The following is a 22,119-nucleotide window of genomic DNA, read 5'->3' on the forward strand; positions in this document are numbered from 1 at the left end:
ATAACTCTGCCGTAACCACGGGGTCTCTATCAAAGAAATCCCCCATGATAACGCTTGAAGTAATGAAAATCGTGATAATGTCTCTGGCCAAATTATTTGAAGTCCTTGACTCCAAAGTAAATTCGATTGCTGATAGCCTTAGAAATACTGCCACTTGGCAAAAATCAATTACTGATTCCCTGGCTCAGAGGCAGGCATCTGATGACAGAGTTGCTCTATTGGCCCTAAACCAGATCCCAGAGACAATTTCTGTGCTCAAATTCACAACTGACCACCTGCGACCTCAGTCTGATCTATGCTCAGCTGACAAGGCAACACAATGCTTAAGGGCTGCTATTCCCTTTGTTGGGGGTATTATTCGTGAGTTACCCTCGGAAGCGGCTGTGGTAGTACCTTCGCTGCCTCCATTTCTGCTGATGAACCATCTATAGCAAAAAGAGGCGTACACGATTTTTGCTAAAAAATCTAAAAATGGGATGATGAATCCACCTAAACAAAGGCCTGAACATAATGCGAAGTCAAAAAAATCAAAAAAACTAAAGTCCAAAGGAGTGGCTTCCAGTGGTCAATTGAAACAGTTCTTTAAATCACTTTCAAAGCCAGTGAGGTGCTCTGTGTTAGCCTCTAATGCTATAACCAAAAAGTAGGGTGTGCTTTAGGCTCTAGGAATGGAACCTGCCAGTGCTAAGCTCCAATTGTTTTGTGAATACGATTTTTTAGGTGGCAAGATCACAGGAGCGGTTTTGGGGTTAGCCTAAGCCCCAGTTTGGTAAGTAGAAAAAGAGAGGTTTGTTGCTCCCGGCTATCTTGCTTGTAGTTTGTGAAATAAATATTTTGGACACTTTGGTTAATACGAATTAATTTGTTTATTGTTGGTGTTTTTCTCTATGATCTTTCCATAAGTACATGGATAAGTACATATAAACTGTCCTTTGCGGCAGTCCTGGCAGTCCTGGCTCCTGTTGGGCCCTGTTGCTCTGTCTGGCGTCCCAGGCGGTGCTCTGCAGCAGAGCACCGCCTGGGACGCCAGACAGAGCAACAGGGCCCAACAGGAGCCAGGACTGCCGTAAAGGACAGTTTATATTACAGAACCCCACTGAGGGCACACAGCAAACCTAATTGGCTTTGAGAACGACCGTAAGGTCGAAACACGTGTCGGCTGACCTAAACTTGCTCGTCAAGCTCGAAATAGTGTTTTTCATAAACACATGTACTTATGGAAAGATCATAGAGAAAAACACCAACAATAAACAAATTAATTCGTATTAACCAAAGTGTCAAAAATATTTATTTCACAAACTACAAGCAAGATAGCCGGGAGCAACAAACCTCTCTTTTTCTAATAACCAAAAAGTACTCTAACCTGCCACAAGAAAGAAAAAGAACTGCAAAAAATGGGGCTAGTAACCCCCAGGTAGATTTAACACACTCTCCATTGGATGAGTTGGTGCAGGCCATTGAAGAATTTGAAGTTGGTCCGGGGGGTTCGCCTTCTGTGGTCCAGTCTGCAGTACCATCCAAAGGCCCTCCTGAGAATAATCCTGAATCCCTTGCTCCGTCGTATAACAAAAAAGAACTTAGGAAAGCCGTGGATGATTACATGCGCCAATTTAATCCGGCACCGATTGTGTCTCATCCGTTGATGCAACCTGCTTCTTCTTTCCCGAAAATTCCATTGCAGAGCACTCAAGCAAGTGACAAGCTAGCTATCTCTCCCTCCACGTGTGAGGCGAATGCTCCAGTCAGATTAAATCTGCCCGCAACACCAGTTGCGCCCTTACCGCAGGTGAACACGCAGGATAACATACTATCCTCGATTAAAGACTGCCTAGTGGCTCTAACCTTGGAACAGAAGACCCTTAAGTCCTCTATGAAATCACTCACTCATGGCTCTCACTTTGATCCCATACTTATCTCACATCAGAGGGTGAGCTCTAAGAATGTTACATTTAAATCCCCAGTAGAGGTTTGGAATTCTAACCCTCCCTTAGAGGCATCTCATGGCAGGAAAGAGGTCTCAATAACATTGGGCACTAAGAACAGAAAGCCTCCTCAATCATACTCACTATTCTTCAGCTGACGTGGTGGCTCCTTTGCAATATTCATTATGAAACGAAAGAGTATTATGGAACTATTCTCTGACATCCCAATATTAGAAGACATCGCCTCAGGGGACATTGAGCAGGTAGAATTTCCCAATGACAAGGACCCAACTGTATCCTGTCTTTGGATAAGATCACGTGTCATTCTCAACACCATCTGGTCTGCAAGATCCTCTCTCTTTGACCTTGGGTTTAGACTAACACCTACCACTAGTGAAAGTCCTCTAACAGAGGTCTCGCAACAGCCTGAAAGAGCTGGTGATGTGGGTTCTTGCCCCGCAGCTCCCTCAGGGGAAAGCGCATCATCTATAACAAAATCCAACAATTGTTGTTGCTGTAAGAATGCGTAACTAGGATCTGACGAGTCTTGCCCCCTGACATATAAAATTGCAATTTTGAGTTGGAATACCAGAGGATATAAGCACTTACTGAATAATTCAAACTGTACCTTAACAAACTTTGATTTAGTGCTTCTAGAGGAAACCTGGTTATTGGCACCCCCATCTTGGGATAATCACCATGTTCACCTGGTCCCTGCTTTGAAAGGTCAAAAAGGCAGACCAATGTCTGGCCTAGCAACCATTTCTAACATCTCCACCATAACCAGCATAGCTGAGTGCCCCTCTCCGAATTCTTTCATGCAATGCTCTATAATTTTGATCCAAACTCTAAAATTTGCAATTGTTAATCTTTATTGGAATCCTGTGGCAATCTCAACCTCTATCTTTCTTAAGGACCTCAATTCACTTATGGAAGAGATTGCCGCTACTCCTAACATTGCGCATATCATTCTCGCTGGAGATTTGAATATTCATCTTCTTGCACCAGCCAAAGAAAGAAATTCGGAACGGGTCACTTGGTGGTTTCATTTTGTAGAAACATGGGATTTAATAATGTTGAATGGTGCATTTAAAGTGACATCCCTCCTTCTCACACATGGTCAAGTAGATCACATAAAGCAACTATTGACATTTTGTATGTAGACAGAACGTTATTTGGTAAAATGTCTAAGTTCACCATTTTGCCCTCTACTTCTAGTGATCCCCTGATGCTGACGGTTGAAATTATGGTTCATGCCCAGGGCAAATTACAGTCTCGACAACAACAGCTGAGATATTTGACCATAAATCCTCAGCAGAACAGACTACACTGGTCTAACCTTGCTTTAGAAGCGTTTGGTCTTGATTTAGTGAAGGACCATCATCTCCTCTTAGAGAAGGGATATGTTCCACCGGAATATCATGACAAAATGCACTTATTTGCATCTCCCTTTACATCCGGTGGCAGGGTATCTAACAATACTTGTCCTACTCATGTATTCGATTAATCTGTTAGACTTAGGAAGTCCCTATTTCGCAAACAAAAAAGGCAGATTCTGTTTCTTCTGCCACAATATCGTGGGTCATTTTTACGCAAGTTAAAGACTGACTATAAGAACTGGATACGGGGTCACAAGGCAGAAATGTATCAAAAGGATGGTGAGCGGTGGCTCCATGTGGTCCAGAGTAAAAACACCTCTCAGATCTGGAAGTTAATTAACTTGGGCATAACGTGCTCTCAGTTATCATCTCAACTTAACAGTGTACCGGAAAAAAGCTGGGTCGATTAATTTACAAACATCTATGATCTCCCACAAAATAGTTCTGATCAATTGCCATTTAGGCCGGTTAATCTTCCTTTTTCTCTCAGTTTTGATCGAGAGGATGTGCTGTTTTACATAAACAAGGCCAGCTCTTCTAGAGCTCCTGGCCCGGATGGCCTTTCAAACTTAATTCTGAAATAGAACCCTGATTTGTGGGCGAATATCTTATAAACTGTTTTTGTCTCTATCCAAACGAAGCAAAGTATTACACCGTCTTTGTGCCAAGCTGTGATAGTGCCAATTTATAAAAAAGGTGATCGCACGAACCCGGCAAGCTATTGCCCGATAGCACTTCTTGATGCACCCGGGAAGATTTTCAGCTGAATTATTCTAAGAGATCTCAATATCTCGGCCTCTAGTAAAAACCGTCGAGATCCCTTTCAAACTGGCTTTGTTGCGGTCCTTGGCATTGCCATTAATATCACCACGCTCAACGCTATTAAAGCAGCTTATGCGACAAGACAGCAACCTCTTTACTTGGCCTTTGTAGACTTTTGAGTCGCGTTCGACTGTGTGGACCGTCAACTACTTCTTAACAAATTGTTGAGCTTTGGCTGCCCACCTTCTCTCATCTCACTAATAAGTCTGCTTCATACTAACACTACAATGCAGGTCAAATTGAACTTGAGTGGGCTGTTATCGGAAGTAATCCACACTAAACGCGGCCTTATGGCTGTATTCTTGCCTCAACTCTGTTTAATTTGTTTATTTTTGAATTAGGAGTTGAATTCTCGAAGGTAACGAATGACGCGCCAAAACTTGGCAACCAGGCCACCGCATGGCTTCTCTATGCAGATGACCTGGTTCTCATTTCACAAACGCCAAGTGGTTCACAGACTTTGCTTAACCAACTAGAAATAATTTTTGTTGCCAAAAACAACCTAACACTCAACTTGGAGAAAACCCAAGTTATGGAATTGGGAAAAAGCAAATTGAAACAATCAAAACACTATGAATGGTCTTTACAAAATCAAAAACTGGTTCTAGTTAATGACTACAAATATCTTGGTGTTACTTTCAGCAATTCTCCTACCAACAACCCTCAGCAAAGTAGCATAAATGGGAAACTCTCCACTTTAATATCACAGGCCAAGGTTCTCCAGGCCAAGTTTGGTAAATTTGCTTGTGCTCATGTTCTAACATTTTATCAACAAAAGGTAATCCCCATCATTACCTATGGGGCTGAGACTTGGCTCCAACAAAGGTCATGGTATTGGAATAGAATCGAAGCCTAATTTTGGAAAAGAATACTCAAACTTCCCAATTCAACACCAAATGCTCTCCTGTGGTTTGAGCTAGGCACTCTATCAATCCACATTCAAGTATCTTGGAAGAGATGTTTTCTTTTTCGAAAATGTTTATTGGGTCTAGCTGCAAACAATTTGCTTACAATATTGCCAAACTATCTATTGCGCTCTCAACATCCGTTTCCAGCAAACTGGAGAGCTACTGTTCTCTCCGATTTGACTGAAGCAAACATCTCGCTAGATCCTTTGCTCAATAATCCAACCAGAGCCAAGCTTAAATTGTATCAACTTGATTGGCACCTTACCCAACAGGAATGCTCACAATTAAGAGACTTTGACAGAGCATCCTTTGGTCACAAAAAGTTTTGGCAAATAGCTGACTACTTACTGAAGTGGCCGTCATTCACATTAAGAAATCAAATTCTAAGATTTCGTATGAACTTATGGCCAACTAATCAAATTTTATTAAGAAGAGGTCTTATCCAAGCTGATGCATCGCACTGACGATTTTGTAAAATTGTTGGAATGGAAGAGACACTAAAACACATACTAATTGTGTGTGTTGCCTTGGAGAAACAAAGGGAAATTACCCTCCACAAGTTAACTCAAACACATTATATAACTCGTTCTGTTAATGAATTATGGTATGAATTATTTGCCACCTAAAATTTCACTAAGAATAGCCACTATGCAATTCCTAAGTGCAGTATTGCCCACAGTATGATTATCTCATTAGTTTTATCTAGTGATTTTATTCTGAGCTACTAGATGTTTATATATGCTTATGTTTTATTTTAAATTTGTGTGTGGTTTTATGTTTGACTTGAGTTCGCTAAGCATTTTGCTGAACTGTTTTTTTTGTTTCTCTTGACTTATTACTTTGATAATGTTTCATTTCTATGTTTTTTTTCCCAAGTTCTCATTTGTTCCTTTCTAATGTGATGCGATGTGAATTGTAACATGATAATCTTTTTTTCTTATGTAAAAATTTGTTTTGAAGGGTTCATTTAAATTAACCAACCAAAATAAAATAAAAAAAATTAAAAATAATGCATCAATTACATACGTTTGCATGGACAGCACATTCAATGTCAGATCTTTCACGAATTCAAAATCCATCTGTTGGCAGATTGGCTTTGCCACCCACTGTTTGCCTCTTTTGGTAAACTCCTTATTGTAATGGGGCATCCCAAACATTTATGCGTTTATGCAGTTTTTGCTTTACCCTTCCATTGTTCTCATTGAGTTCAAGTACAGAAAATCTTGTTCTGGACTCCATAATGTCTATGCGAAAATGTAACCTTTTAGGCCTGTACTTTGGGCACATATTGTAGAACACCTCCAAATGTCCGGTGTGGCAGAATTCAGTGACAAGTATTTGAGCTCAACCAAAAACTGGTGCTTACATGATGTGACCAAGTTAAAATGTTTTCTGTGGCCTTTTTATTTCTAGCAGCTGTAATTTTTTTTAAAATTGATTTTGCAAAGTGCCATACATCATATTGATGCTTTATGTCTGGGAACTGCTCCCGCATGACCTTGGCAATAGAAGCGTGCCTATAAGTGGCTATCAGCTTTATGTGCATTCCTCTCGATTGCAGAAGTTAAATGGATTTGATGAAACCATATGTTTCAATGGCAACACAAGATGTACAATCAGTTACTTGCGCAACCATCAAAATCCCTATTTTTGCTTTCCATGGCTTGGAAGTGGTAAGTGCAGTATTTAGCAGAAAAACCAGGACTGTCGCACTGTCCATCACCATCAAGCCAGAACCCTTTGCCAGCGAGAGCATTGTCCATTGACAACTGTTTGAGTGCCCATGCCTGGCTAATAGCGGGGAACAAAAAATCCTTCTGATATTTGAAGTATTGGGTTTTTGAAAGGAACTGGAGTCCCAAAAAGTTAGAAACTGAACGTTGATCCGCTAAACAACAATGCAGATGAACAAAGTACATTTCCAGGATGAACTTTTCCAAACATGGGTTGAGCAGATCATGAAAATGAGTTATGGTGGTGTTCACAGTTACCCTTGATCTGCACGTTGGTACCTTTATCTACATGAGTAAACTCCACTAATGGCTCCCCACAAATCCTCCAAAGAAATTTATGATAACATTTAACCATTTTCATAATCTCGATCAGGCAGCAGTCAAATAATCATCCAGCGGTATAGTGGACTGCTATTCTGTTGAGGTGGATACATCCTCAACACCAGGAAGAGTGAAGTCCTCATCACAAGCACAATCCATTCATTCATTCATTCATTCATTCATTCATTCATTCATTCATTCATCCATCCATCCATTAATTTGTTCGTTCATTCATTCATTCATTCATTCATTCATTCATTCATTCATTCAATTGCCAATTAGTGGTGAAGATGTTTCAGTTATTTCTGTGTGTGAAGCTTCCAATATGTCCACATGTATAGGGGAAACAGGGCACATTTTCAGGTTCCTAGAAATAATTTGTTTATAGGGTGTTGATTCTGTGGGCAGTTCTTCAAACAATTCAGAAACATCTGCTGTGTTGTCTGTCTCTTCTGGGCGATGTTGTGTGGTGCAACAATGATCCAGACATAGTTTCCATGAGGCACTGCTAACATTTAATTCAATTTCCAGCCACTGGGCTGCTGCATCAAGACACTGAATCTTGCGTGAACCATGCTCAGCCTCAACATGTAGCTGCTCCTAAGTAACGTCTGTTTGGCAACCAACATCATTGGTAAGTGTAGTTGTCCGAGTCTTTATGCTCCTCTTCTTCCGAGGCCTCTAATTTAAGAGAAAAAAAAACATGCTTAATGTATAGCACACATACAGAATAGATCAATTACAACTTGAACATGTAATATCAATGGAGTAAGTCCTAAACACATTTTATTTTTAACCTTGTTATGTACCCTTCTTTTGCAGATTTTCCATGAAACTGTTAAATTGGATCTGCAGACCACGAGGCCAAGCTGAAGAACAACATTTTTAAATTATATAAACCTTGAAATTTGCTCTTCCACCAACAGAATCATGCAGCCCTATATCCAAATATAACACAATGTCACTGCGGAAGCAACTAAAACAATTAAATATTACATTACTGTTAAAATAGATGATAATTGATATATGACAGTATGTTATGTATACCTCTTGTCCATGTGTCTCTTCAAGTTCGGCCACTTCAGTAGCACAGTCCTTGTACATAATAAATTCAGAGAACATTGAATACATGTTTAAACAATGTAATGTTAAAATCTTTCGATCTACAAAGTACATCTTGGGAAAGTGGTTTTAATGATTGTAGAGCTTGCAATATGAGTTAAACGATCTAAAGAATTAAGTTTCAACCTCTGATTAACATTTTTAAATTAATGATAACATAGAGTCGAACAATGTATGTATGTATGACATATTTTAAAAAGACATATATGAAAACTGTACCTGATAACCTTCAGAGATGTCGCAGGGAGTTGTTTCCAGTTCACCATGAAAAACACATTGATTAAATTGCAACGCCTTTAATGCATTGTAATGTTATTTTGTTTCACCTATTCCATTTTTCGCTAAGTAGCTAAAGTTTAAGAACTAAAACAAACACAATTAATATGGTGAAACGGTCTATGTTATTCAGTGACCAAGCCCATTTTTCTGATGGTGTACTTTCATTGTTACATGTGTTTCTGTGATAAATACATCACGGTTGTTGATGTAATTCTTTGCAAGTATTGCAAATCACCCCAAGAAATGGCAACTTAAATGTAAAAAACATATTTTTAATCTATAACCATTAGTATAAATCAATACATTTTCACTTCGCTTACCTCATCCTCCCGACCGGTTGCAATAGAAGGATAGTACATTGTTGAAGTTCCATTAAAAAGGTTGGTATTGACAAAGAAGGCTAAAAGTTAACATTATACATAACAATAATCAATATGGAACTTGAACAAATATATATTTTGTGTAGTCGCATCTGAAGGATTAGTCTAAAAAAATTACTTGATAGGTGAGTGAGGTCGCTGTGGATGATGTAGCATCCTGGTCCTTTAATCGAGACAAATAGTCAAAACAGTGATCGTTAGAAAATGTACATTGGCATTATAACTTAGACCACATCAAAAACAAAAAAAAGAAGTATGTGTGCATGTCGATTGGCCTCACCATTAGGATGTTGGATGTGTCTGTGGTTTCCTCCATGGTAATGGTCTGTACTTCCATCTGTGCGGTCTTCGTGAAGACAGATATAGTAATTTACCCAAAAAGATTACATCATTTTTAAAAGACGCGATTGGAATGTGTGTTTGTCAAGGCTCACATTTCTCAGAGCTATTTGAGTATCTCAAAAAGTAATCTAAAGTTACAAATGTATGAACCAAAGAAGATTTTGGCAAGAAGGAAAGACATGTAATGAAATATCAACAGAATTATTCCCCAAAAACTGAAAAACATTATTTATGGTACCTGCCCACAGACTATTTCCATATGAGTGTTCACGTCACAGACTTATTATACATGCAAGCCTATAAAATGGTAAAATATATTAAAACATTTAGCGTCCACTACTCACCTTGATCAACGTGTACTGAAATTTAGTTGGAACAGCATTGCGCAGTAGTTTTCAAAGTACTGTGGGGCGACGCTTTTTGGTGTTCTGTGATTGCTCGTAGATATCTTCTGAGAAGTGCATGCTGCAGATGCGGAATCGAGAGCCCCTCACGTCATCCAAGACATCTTTGGCTCTGCTTTCAATTTTGGACACTGGAAATCCGCAGTTCAAGAGCCAGTTTCTTATTAAATTTAAATCCTTTGGAAAAACATGAAGGACAGTACTATCAATTTTAGCATGGATGGTATTACTGCCACCGAAAACGATACAAGAAGACATTGTTCAATTGCCCTTATGATCTGTTAAAGAAATATAAAAAATGATTAGTGTTAAAAAAGTATCACAGTGAGTAAGCCAAGCATCACATCGCTCTGATAATAAAAAAATAAATTGACTTGGCACCGAATGGCACTGAAAGCACATTGAAAGCATGCACTACTAAAAATTACATTAAAAAACCATTCTCTTTAATGTTATGTGCTAATTACAGAGACAAAAATACATAGGCCGGTTGATAATGCTGTAGCCTTTTTAAATCAAATAAAGTGAGAATAGGGTGTACATTGGAGTATAAAGCAATAGAAAGTGACCTAGTGGAGACCGTTGACAATTCTGAAAACTTCACTAAAATTTGACTAACCGTTACTTGGAACAACAGATCAGCCAATTCAGTGAGCAAGGTAATAAATGGAGAGATGCCGATATCCGTTGTGGATTTCAAAGATGTTCTCTTGGTAACTTCGAAAGTCTTTATAAAGGTTTACTGAAGTGGGTGTGTATTTCAATGTCTGACATGTTCATTCGCACCCACAAGACTGCTATCACAATGTTTGATCTTCTCAATCCCACCAGTGCAGCACCCTGCGAGCGCACACCCATAGGTGCAAACTGCCATTGATACTAGAGGGGGGATGGATGAGGATGGGCGAGCACGATAGGCCCAGAGAAATATTCATGGGATACATACATATGTGGATTGCAGTGAGTGATGGGGCCTTCAAAGGGGAGTCTGGAGACACAGGTCTGCACTAGCAGTGCGGAAGATGCCTTCTGAAGTGTACATGGTTTTTGGCACCTTGAGCCTTCCCATCCACCCAGCCCCCTTGCAAGCGCACGGTCACAGGTGCCAACAGCCATTGATACTGGACGGGGGATGAATGAGGATCGGGCGATCATGCTCGGCCTGGAGCTATGTTCAAGGGACACATACATATGTTGATTCAGTCTAAACATAGTTATTCTAGCAATGGCAGCAGAGACAGCTTTCTGTTATGGGGAACATATAGCTCTTAGTTCAGCAAAGATATCATGTTCGTAGCAGAGAAACATTCCTTAGCATGTTATCTGTGTGTTTCGGTTCCTGAGCTAAGGGTCAGACAGTTCTGAAGCAGATAATACCACTCTCCGCGAGGGAGTACCGCTAGAAGAATATAATTCATGCTTTAACTGCCTTTTACTACAGCGTTTGCAAGACAGGCTGGCACCTGGACTACTGATTAGATGCAGCTTCTGCTCGACTTCAAGGACTTCGTGAGAGAGAAAAACAATGCATCTCTTCATATTTTGACATTCCTGTCTGTATTAGTATTTCAGCATTCTGGCCGTGGCTTCGCACTGTGTGTGAGTTCGAAGCATAGAATACATTTTGCAAAGCGTTTTGACAGAAAAGAAAAAAGCAAATGGCCGACATTTCACAAAATGGATGCCCTCTGGTTACATTGACAATTTTGCGATTGTGATGGTTGTCACATGATGCGATTGGTTTCTGGCCAACATACTATACATATTATAGGGTAGTTTCTGGTCTAACAAACCCTCCTTTTGGCCGTAAGCCAAGAGCATCATCCATACATCGCATCTTCATCGGACCATGTGTCCAATTCTGAACTGTCCATAATACTGTAATCATCATCAGAAATATGAATTGCCATTCATTCTTTAATTATTTCATTTTCGTATTGGGCACCTTCACTTAATATGCGAGGAGGTTTTGTTTTGATTCCATGTACACATTTATTTCTAATTTGGGAGCAGAGGATTGGCAGGCATTGTATGCAACAACAGCAGAACATGAGGATTCCAAATATCATGACCAAAATTGCAATTAGTTTCCATCCCCATGATCGCAGCAGTTCCCAACACCATGAACTTATATTCAGATTCCAACCAGCTGTGGGAACATGAATTTCAGAACTCAGGACATGCAATTTCTTGATCGCTTCAAATATCGTGGGGGAGGAGTCACTTACAAATACACAGCACGCTGACCCCACCAATTTGCATACCCCTCCACGATCAGCCAAGATTATATCAAGCACCATTCTATTTTGAAGTGCAATTAATCTGATTGCTTTCTGTTCCAGTGTCATATTATAGAGTATATCTGTAGTTCCATTTATTTTTTTTTCTAATTCCCTGGACAGTTTCCTTATATTCCATGAATTTATTGCTTGTCCTCAAAATGGTATGAATGACTTCGCTATGTCCCTTACAATCTGTCCTGCGGTATCATCTCGTTGTGGCCTAGATATTTCAGAAGTTTTGGAAAGAAATACACCAAGTAGAAGTATTCCTAAATAACAGGTCCCTTCCCAGGTTCTAGGTAACCATGGTTTGGCCTGATCTCTACATACAAAGTAAACAGAACCTCCTATATACAATGGTTTCTCTTCTTGCTCAAGTACAGCAATATTCATGCATCTAGCAAACGTTCCCACTGGATAGGAACCCTTTTTCCATAAGCAAAATGGGACAGAACATGGACTGTGATTAATAGTATAGGAGGGAGGAACAGCATCTTTGTTTCCTACTGGAGCTATTTTAAAAGTGATTAGGGATTTGTAAGGCCTAGAGAGCCTATCTACTGGACTTGTTGTTACCGTGTTTATTTTGCTTCCGCTTTAAATACGGAACAACCCAACGGTTTCAATACCACTCTTTCAAACTCATTTATGTTTGTTCCATCAAACTGACCAGTAACACTATCGTTCCACTTTCCATAAAATAACGCTCTCAATGATGTATAACAGGCGGTATTAAGTGGCAAAGGATGTACATACCAACCCATTCCTCTTTCACCATGCTGGGGTAAATGGGAACAGACTCAACAATTGGACCTATTCAAGATACCATGAGTCATATTCATAACCAATTGCAATGTATTAATGTCATAACCTTTTCTATGTTTTACTTCTTGTGAGGGGAGAGTATTAGAGAGCACATGTACTGGGCTGCTCAGCGTAAGAGCATTGGTAGTAGTTAAAAGAGAGTTCAAAGGATGCACAGCCTCCAGATACCAAATTTTGGGACCAGTATAATAAAAATGCAAAGCGGTATCATAATCATTAACATATAATTCTTTCCAAACCAAGTTTTTCTAGGAGCAGGCTCAGTTTCTATTTCTACAATATCAACAGCATTGGTGCAGGAGGGAGCAGGAGCGAATATAGAAATTGTCTTGCAATGTTTATCTCAGGAAAACTTTTCAATGTTCGTTGGGGAAAGTTCTCCACAGCAACACACGTTAACAGCGAAGCATTCAAGTAGCAGCAAAGCGTTCAGGCCAGTTCAGGCTACCCTACTTAACAAATGACAGTAAGCTGATGTGAATTTGCACAGAGCTACAAAAAGGCAGGAGCAAGCATCAATTGTGTCGGTGCCATATGCCCCCACTCGTTCACGCAAGGTTGCACTGGTCCTTCACTTAACAATGGTAGCACCGAGAAACCGCGTGTCAGAGCTTTCAATTTGATGCAGCTTGATACAGCTCATTCCCTAGGCCTCTGTTCCCACTTCATCCATGCTGGGAACAAAGGCAAAACGCAGATCACTTCCGATTTTGTGAACGTAGATTGTACCTTATGGCTCCAGGTACAGTATGATCGATGAACAATGCACTCTCATTTCCAGATGCAGGATCAGTGGCAGCCTGCGATGCAATGCAAGATGATAAGGCAGCGGTCGGACAAAGTTGAGGCACATTTTGCTTTTTGATCTTTGTTGCAATCTCCCCAGACCTTTTCTCGGGCTTAGTAAGTACTTCCAACAGAGAACTGGCGATGGTATCTTTGTGATCAAGTGCAGCTGTATTTCATTCGACGTCAGGATCAAGCAGCTCTTTCAAAGAAAACGGAATTCTTTTTGTGTGTGTTGCGTGGATCCAGTGCTTGCGGCCTTCCACTCGGACTGCAGTCTGCATAGCCAGCAATACCTCGAAGTGCCCTTTCCATCGTGGTGCGATTTTCTCTCAAAATCTTTAATCAATGTCCAGTCTCCATGCTGCAGACAATGTCCTGGACCAGTATATCTGACAGGAAGAGCCTCCTGCACCTGCTGATGAATTAAACGCAAGTTTTGAGTCAAGTGTTTGCAATAATTAATAAGCAACGGGTATTCTATGTCCCTCAGCCGTTTCGGCTGCGGAGCATTCCAAACATTTGCTGGTCTCCCCATCACGATTTAGTAAGGGGAGAGACCAGTCCTCGCCTGTACAGATGTTCCCATACATAACAAAGCAAGCGGTAATGCATTGGGCCAATTCAAATTACTCCCCTCACAGAGCTTACTTAATTTATTTTTCAAGATACCGTTCTGACGTTCCACCAAACCGGCACTCATCGGGTGTCTGGCCGAATGGAATCATTTGTCAATTTGGAAGCCTGCACAAATTTGTAATATCACGGCTGCAATAAAGTGCGGACTGTTATCTGACCATATGACACAGGGTAGGCCAAAACGGGGAAAGTATTCTTTTAGCATGACTTTAGCTGTGGACATAGCTGTACAATCTTTCTGGGGATAGGCCTCTACCCATTTCAATGTGCAGACCACCACAAGAACATATTTATAGTTTTGGCACCTTTCCATTTCTATGAAATCAAAATGGATGACTTCAAACCGCATAGGGGGGGGGGCAAAACTTCCAACTGGCATCACTGTTCCTTTTCCAATGTTATGTTGTAAACAAGTCATGCAATTTTGTACTAATCTGTCAGCAGTTTTTCTAATGTGTGGATTCTGCCATACAGAATCTAGATGTTGAATAATTTTCCTAGCACGTATGTATGTTGGACTGTGGCCCATAGTGACCATTGCCATTACATAGGCATTTGGCAACATCCCTCTTTTGTTCTGTTTGTCCGCCCAACAAGCTTCAGAATCTAATTCTGCTGGACCCTCAGACCAGGTTTTTTTTCATCTAGAGTAGCTTCTGCTTGCATTTCCTTAACTGTGGCAATCCCATTTTCTATCATGCAGGGTACTTCTTTCATTTTTTCAACATACATTTTTGTGTGTAAATTAGTGGCAGTTTGTTTCGCAATTCTGTCTGCAAATGCGTTTCCCTTTACAACATTACATGTTACTTTTTTATGTGCTTCACATTTCATTATTGCTAATCGTTTGGGAAGCGCAAGTGCTGACAACAGTCTCACTATCAAAGTGCATGTTGGATTTTAATTCCATGTGATGTCAGGAAACCCCTTTCAGCCCATAATCGACCAAAATTGTGTACCACCCAAAGGCATACTGACTGTCAGTGTAGATGTTTACATTAAGGTTTGCAGATATTTCACATGCTCTGGTTAACGCTATTATCTCTGCAGCTTGTGCTGAGTTATATGGGATTCTTTTGCTTTCTACAATACTTTTCAGTGTAGTGATGGCATATGCAGCAGTTGATGTACCATAGGGTAATTTAAAACAAGAACCGTCACAAAACAGTTCTCCATCTGGCTCTTTCTGTGGGGTATCAGTTAGATCAATTCTTCCTTTTGTCTCTTGTTCAGTAACCATTAAACAATCATCAGGGAATTCTTTTTCACCCCCTTTGCAGTTGGAAGGGGGCATTAACTTAGCCTGATTTAAAGCGCAACACCTCATAATTTGGATATGTGGTGCAAATAGAACTATTTCATACCTTGTTAATCTGGCTGATGCAAGGTGTTGCGTCTGCGTTCTATTTAAAAGAATGTCCACCGAATGAGGTACCATAACGGTTAAAGCATGATCTAAAACCATTCCCTCTGTTTGTTTCACTGACGCGGCGGCTGCAGCAACAGCTCACAAGCAGCGGGGCAAAGCACATGCAACAGGATCCAACATGGGGGAAAAGTAACCGCATGGTCTATTTCTCCCTCCTTGGTCCTGAGTCAAAACAGCCAAAGCACATCCATTATTTTCATGCACAAAAATCATAGAAAAGTTAGCGATCCACTGCCTACAATATGAAGCCATGCCAATTAAAGCTGTGACTTCTTTCTGCGTATTTGGAATAGGCATATCAGAGATGCCAATCTTCTTTCCTCCTTCGAAAGGAGGTAGCCCAAGTAGGCAACAAGGAATGTCCACCGAATGAGGTACCATAACGGTTAAAGCATTACCTAAAACCATTCCCTCTGTTTGTTTCACTGACGCGGCGGCTGCAGCAACAGCTCACAAGCAGCGGGGCAAAGCACATGCAACAGGATCCGATATGGGAGAAAAGTAACCTCATGGTCTATTTCTCCCTCCTTGTTCCTGAGTCAAAACAGCCAAAGCACATCCATTATTTTCATGCACAAATAACTTAAAATTCTTGTCATAATTTGGCGTGCCCAAAACTGGAGCTGAACATAATGCAGCTTTGAGCAGGTCAAATGCTTCTTGACATTCCATGTTCCATGGAAAAGGTAAGGTAATATCCTTCCTTGTCAATGCCACTATGGGTTTCACAATCATAGAAAAGTTAGCGATCCACTGCCTACAATATGAAGCCATGCCAATTAAAGCCGTGACTTCTTTCTGCGTATTTGGAATATGCATATCAGAGATGCCAATCTTCTTCCCTCCTTCAAAAGGAGGTAGCCCAAGTAGGCCACTTCCTTTCGACAATACTGGAATTTCTTTAGCGAAGCTTTGTGTCCATGTGCTGCTAAATGTGTCAATAGTGCAACTGTACTTTCCTTACAAATTTCTTCTGTGTCTGCTGCTATCAATAAATTGTCTATAAATTGTAACAAAACACAACCTGCTGGTAGTTCTAGAATATCTAGTTGTTCCTTTAATGCTCTACTGTAAATACTCAGACTCTCAGTGTAGTCCTGCGGAATGTGTGTGAATGTAAATGAACATCCTCCTAGAGTAAAAGCAAATAAATATCTGCTATCTGGATGTACTGGAATACTGAAAAACGCATTTTTCAAATCGACCACACTAAAATACGATACAGATGCTGGAATCATAGTCAAAATTGTAGTCACATCCGGGACTAATGGAAATTGCGGATCAATAACTTTATTCACTCTGCGCAAATCATTGATGAAACAGTGTGGTATGTCATTACCTCCTTTCTTGTAAATTGGAAGGATCGGACTATTGCAAGTACTACCAGAAGTTTCTTCAATTACGTTTCTTTTGATCAAATCTGATACAATGCATTTCAATGCTTTCTCTCCTTCGGCCGAAATGTTATATTGCGGAATACGCGGCAATGTAATTCCTTCTTTCAAAACAATTTTCACTGGCTCTACTTTCAAACAACCAACATCATTGTCATTCTCTGCCCATATACGAATCGGTACTTTACGTAATTCAGTTGGTAATGGCTTAGATAAAAATTGCGATACAGGAGTCTTTTGTGGCGATATCGTCAAATACACTCCATCAGGAGAACAATAAATGACGGCATTCAATTTCTTCAACAAATTTAATCCCAACAAATTTTGACCTAGCGTTATAAGTACTGGTTGTGACACTGGACTAATTACTGGTGTACCTGAGAACCCTACTGAGACATTCTTATGCCCTGACAGTGGTATATCTGGAACCCGCTGATGGTCAATCGAACATTTCGATTCTGTATATGCGGGCACTGTGCTCGCCAATGGCCTTCTTGTCTACAATAGGCACATTGGTTAATCCCTATTGGACCACCTTGCATGTTGAACGCTAATGGAAATTGGACTCTGGATGGTGCGTTCCCACCACCTCTATTATAGTTTGCTACTTGCTGCAACAATACTCTTGTTTTCAAATTCCCTTTGTCCGTTATTTCTTTGTCCTTCTCTGAATTTACTCTATTTTCATAATACTGGGCCATGTGTAATACTTCACTTTGTGCTTTTGCTTGCCATGCACTTTCAGATGTCACTATTAAACTTAGAATTTTCGGTAACAACCCTAGCACAAACTTGTCAACAAACAATCTCTTCCCGGGTTCAGTACTTAAATCTTGACCACTAAAGTCTGTAAATACTTCTTCAAATTGATTAAAATAATCAGTCGCTCCTTCTTCTTTGCCCTGTAAACAAGCAGTCAACTTATCCCAAACTATTCTCTTTTCGGGTACCAAAATTTTCAATTTCTCTACTATTCGCGATGGCAAAGCCAACATAACTTGCGGCAGCTTTTCTCCAGCCTTTCTCTCACTATCAATTCTAGTCAAATTTTCACATGTTTCACCTAATATCGGCACGTCATTTATATTTCTAACCTGTTTCCGTATGTCTACAGGAAGAAGCACGGGAAACAATAAATCAATGTCACGCAATGTAAAAACAGATGAATTCAAAACAGACTCAATTGCTTTATAGAATCCTGACGGGTTTTTCCTAATAACAGGGATCGTCTGCTTGATAGTATTTACCTCTTGCCTAGAAAAAGGGACATGTACAATCTGTGCAATATAATGGGCTTCTATTGTTCGTGCTGGAGTTCCTCCAGAGGCAGCAACTTCTACTTTCAGGACAAACGTGGGAGGCACTTCCCTCATGGGTAATTGCAAACTAGGTGATTCTATATTTGTTTGTCTATTAAGCAACAAAGCTAAATCAAGAGAAAAAACAGTTGTTCCAGTTTCAGGTGAAAATGCTCTTTTGTAAATCGTCATTAAATCAGCGGGACAAGATATCTTATTCTTCATACATTCATCTTGTAAGTACTCTACCATGACCTGTACTACCTTTCTCTGCATTTCTGGTGTATACTGACTAAACGTATCATGCACTTCCATTGGGGAAATGGCGGCATCTGTAATCCATCTAAGCGCATCTCGCGTACAAATTCTCATCTCTTCACTGACAGGTTTCAACGGCGGAAAAAATTGTTGCTGGACATATGACATATGCGGTTTATCTTTCTTCATTAATTCTCTATGAAATCGATCAAGCTCGTGCTTAAACACAAATATTCGGCCTACATGTCCTCGTACTTTCGTCGCATTATCTCGCAAATTCGAAAGAACTACCAAATCACGCAACTCTTGCGGTGCCACTGTGTCGGTCAAATCACTCCATATTTTCACAAGATAATTCCCCATGCATTCTAACAATACCTGCTGTTCACCAAGGCCTCTATGATCAGATATGCAACTTTGCACAGCTGCTTCATCATCACCGTCAACATATGTTTCTGCCCACTCTCTCAGTTCTTCTTTCCTGTCTTTGCTAATCGTACTACGAGTCTGTCTACTGCTTCCTTGCCCAGGCCCCATCTCTGTAGAACTGCCTACTAAAGCGGCTAACTCATGATCTGGCGGCGGTGGAGGAAATTATGTCAAAGCACAGGGGGAGAGGGACTTACTACTGGTGCAGATGGAATAACGGGAATGGGAGGTACATAAGGAGGAGGTGCAACTGGGTCAGTACTTTGATGTTAATTTCTTCGCTCATTCAATATTTTGTTTATTAGCTCATCTGATGAATGCAAATCTGGCTGAGGATATATTTTCTGTACATCTAATTGGAAAGCCCTATCCATGTTCCTAATGGCTCCTGTCTGCTGATGCTGATCATGCTCTAGCGCTTTCTCTACATTTGTTTTATGTCTGCGCGCATGTTTCTCTCTACTTCTCAAACGGAGATTAGCTTCCTTCCTCCAGTCTCTCACAACGTCGAATGCTGCTGGTCTGGCCTTCTTGCGTAGCAATACTGATTCTAGGTGTTCTATACGTGCTAATTCAAAGCTCCCATTATTAGGCCACTGTAGGTCTGATACACGTCTGGTCTGCCTATGCCAAATCGCATTAAACACTATTGCCCCTATACCGTATTTTACGCACATTTCATGTGCTGGCGAACCCTCGGGTGGCGCGACCTGGCCAGTTTCCAAAGATTGTCTTCCGCAGTGGAAAAATCTCACTAGACAGGAAGACAATTTCCCAGGCATGGTTAATTCTTACCCTTTTCTTACCCTGGGCATTTGATCTTGCAAGAGCAACACTCGACCAATATCAGGACGTTTAAGAATCGGGGCATGACTCACCTGATCAACCAATTCGTCACTCAGGACACAATTCGTCCGTATACAGACGCAACCAAGAATCGTCGTGACTGCGTGTCTGGCTCAATCTGCCTTGTTCCAGGACCCTCGCCTTGATGATCACTGGGTGCTGCTCATTGATCAGGGATCGGCTGTGTAGAGATCTGCAGAGGAGTCTCTCATCACTTCTACAGGGGCGCCCCGAACACCTTTCGATCCCGGCTCGACAGCTTCGCCCTCGACTTGTTTTTGCCTTCTTGAAACTCAACGTATAGGATGGAGCATAAGTGGGAGGGTCCCTGTTCGGGTGCCATATTTGCTAGGCCATAAAGACCGCATTTGGAAACTAAGGCACAATAGCCATATACTCTAGTGACACGACAGACACGAGGTTCGATTTCCAAACAAGTCTGGTTTATTTTAGAGTATCTCAGTCGGCCGACTAGGTCTCAAAGTCTCGCAACGTGTGTTCCCAGACCTAGTGAGACGCAAGAGAGCGAGCAACGCTCAAGCAGCAATATATATACATAACATACAATCTTTACGAAGGCAATTTGATCCGCCCATGAACGTATCATTCAGGCTAGGGTTCGGTAATTGACAGTCATGACAATTATGACACGTTATGACAAGTCTTCATTCAGCCTAAACATAGTTATTCTAGCAATGGCAGCATAGACCGCTTTCTGTTATGGGGAACATAGAGCTCTTAGTTCGGCAAAGATATCATGTTTGTAGCAGAGAAACATTCCTTAGCACGTTATCTGTGTGTTTCGGTTCATGAGCTAAGGGTCAGACAGTTCTGAAGCAGAAAATACCACTCTCTGTGAGGGAGTACCGCTAGAAGAATATAATTCATGCTTTAACTGCCTTTTACTACAGCATTTGCAAGACAGGCTGGCACCTAGAGTACTGATTAGATGCGGCTTCTGCTCGACTTCAAGGACTTAGTGAGAGAGAAAAACAATGTATCTCTTCATAGTTTGACAGTTAGTATTACAGCAATCTGGCCATGTCCTCGCACCGTGTGTGAGTTCGAAGCATAGAATACATTTTGCAAAGCGTTTTGACAGAGAAGAAAAAAACTAATGGCCGACATTTCACAAAATGGACGCCCTCTGGTAACATTGACGATTCTGCGATTGCGATGGTTGTCACATGATGCGATTGGTTTCTGGCCAACATGCTATAGATACTATACATACTATAGGGTTGTTTCTGGTCTAACAAAAGGGGAGTATGGAGACACCCGGTCTGCGGTGGCGCAGTGAACAATGGTCACAGAACGGAAGATGCCTATGAAGTGCACATGGTGTTCGGCACATTGAGCCTTCCTATCCACCCAGCCCCCTTGCGGGCACAAAGTCACAGGTGCGAACTGCCATTGATACTGGAGGGGGGGATGGATGATGATGGGGCGAGCGCGATAGGCCCAGATCAGTGTTCAAGGGAAACATACATATGTTGATTGCAGGGATGGGGTCTTCAAAGGGGAGTCTGGAGACACTGGGTCTGCAGTGGCCATGTGGATAATGGTCGCAGTACAGAAGATGGCTTTGAGGTGCACATGGTGTTCGGCACCTTGATATGATATGATATTTTATTTATAGTGCGCCTATACACAAGTGTTTCAAGGCGCAGCAAGGCCATGGGGCGGAACAAGGGATGACAAGACAATTATCTTACTAGGCCAAGTGACATTAGAATCGTGCAAGTGCGAAGGAGAGAGAAGGGGAAAAGTGCGAGGGAAAGGGGCGGTGGAGAAGTGCAGGACATAATATCAAGACATATAAAAAGGGTGTGGCTAACAGGTGGCAGTGCAAGGGTTAAGTGCAGACATAATAAGTGCAAGTAGGGGGACTTTAGGGATGCAGATACAGCCCCCAAGTGCAGGGTTGCCAGGAGGCAGTGCATGTGTGCAACTGGGAGGGCAGGGACCTGGGCCCGTGATTCAGAGGGTGGCAAGATAACCAGTGCATTATCAAACAGGAGATCAGCAGGGAAGTGGAAGAGAGAAGGCAAAAGCAAAGAGGAAAGTCTTGAGCTGTATCCAGAACCAGAGGTAGTTCTGCTCAAGTTTCAGAGAGGCAAGAGGCTGTTCCAGAGGGAAGCACCGGCTGATGAGAGGGATCTGCCCCCAAATCATTGCTTGAAAAGCGATTTACCCTCAGGGATTTGGAGGTGGAAGAGTGAAGGGCTCGAGAAGGAAGATACTTCTGAAGAGAAAGCTGGAGGTATTTTGGTCCCAGGCCGCAGAAGACATTGTGGGCAATGCAAAGGGTCTTGAATTTG

Source organism: Ambystoma mexicanum, chromosome 2q, assembly GCF_040938575.1.
Source record: "Ambystoma mexicanum isolate Mex_15411 chromosome 2q, UKY_AmexF1_1, whole genome shotgun sequence".
Lineage (NCBI taxonomy): Eukaryota > Metazoa > Chordata > Amphibia > Caudata > Ambystomatidae > Ambystoma > Ambystoma mexicanum.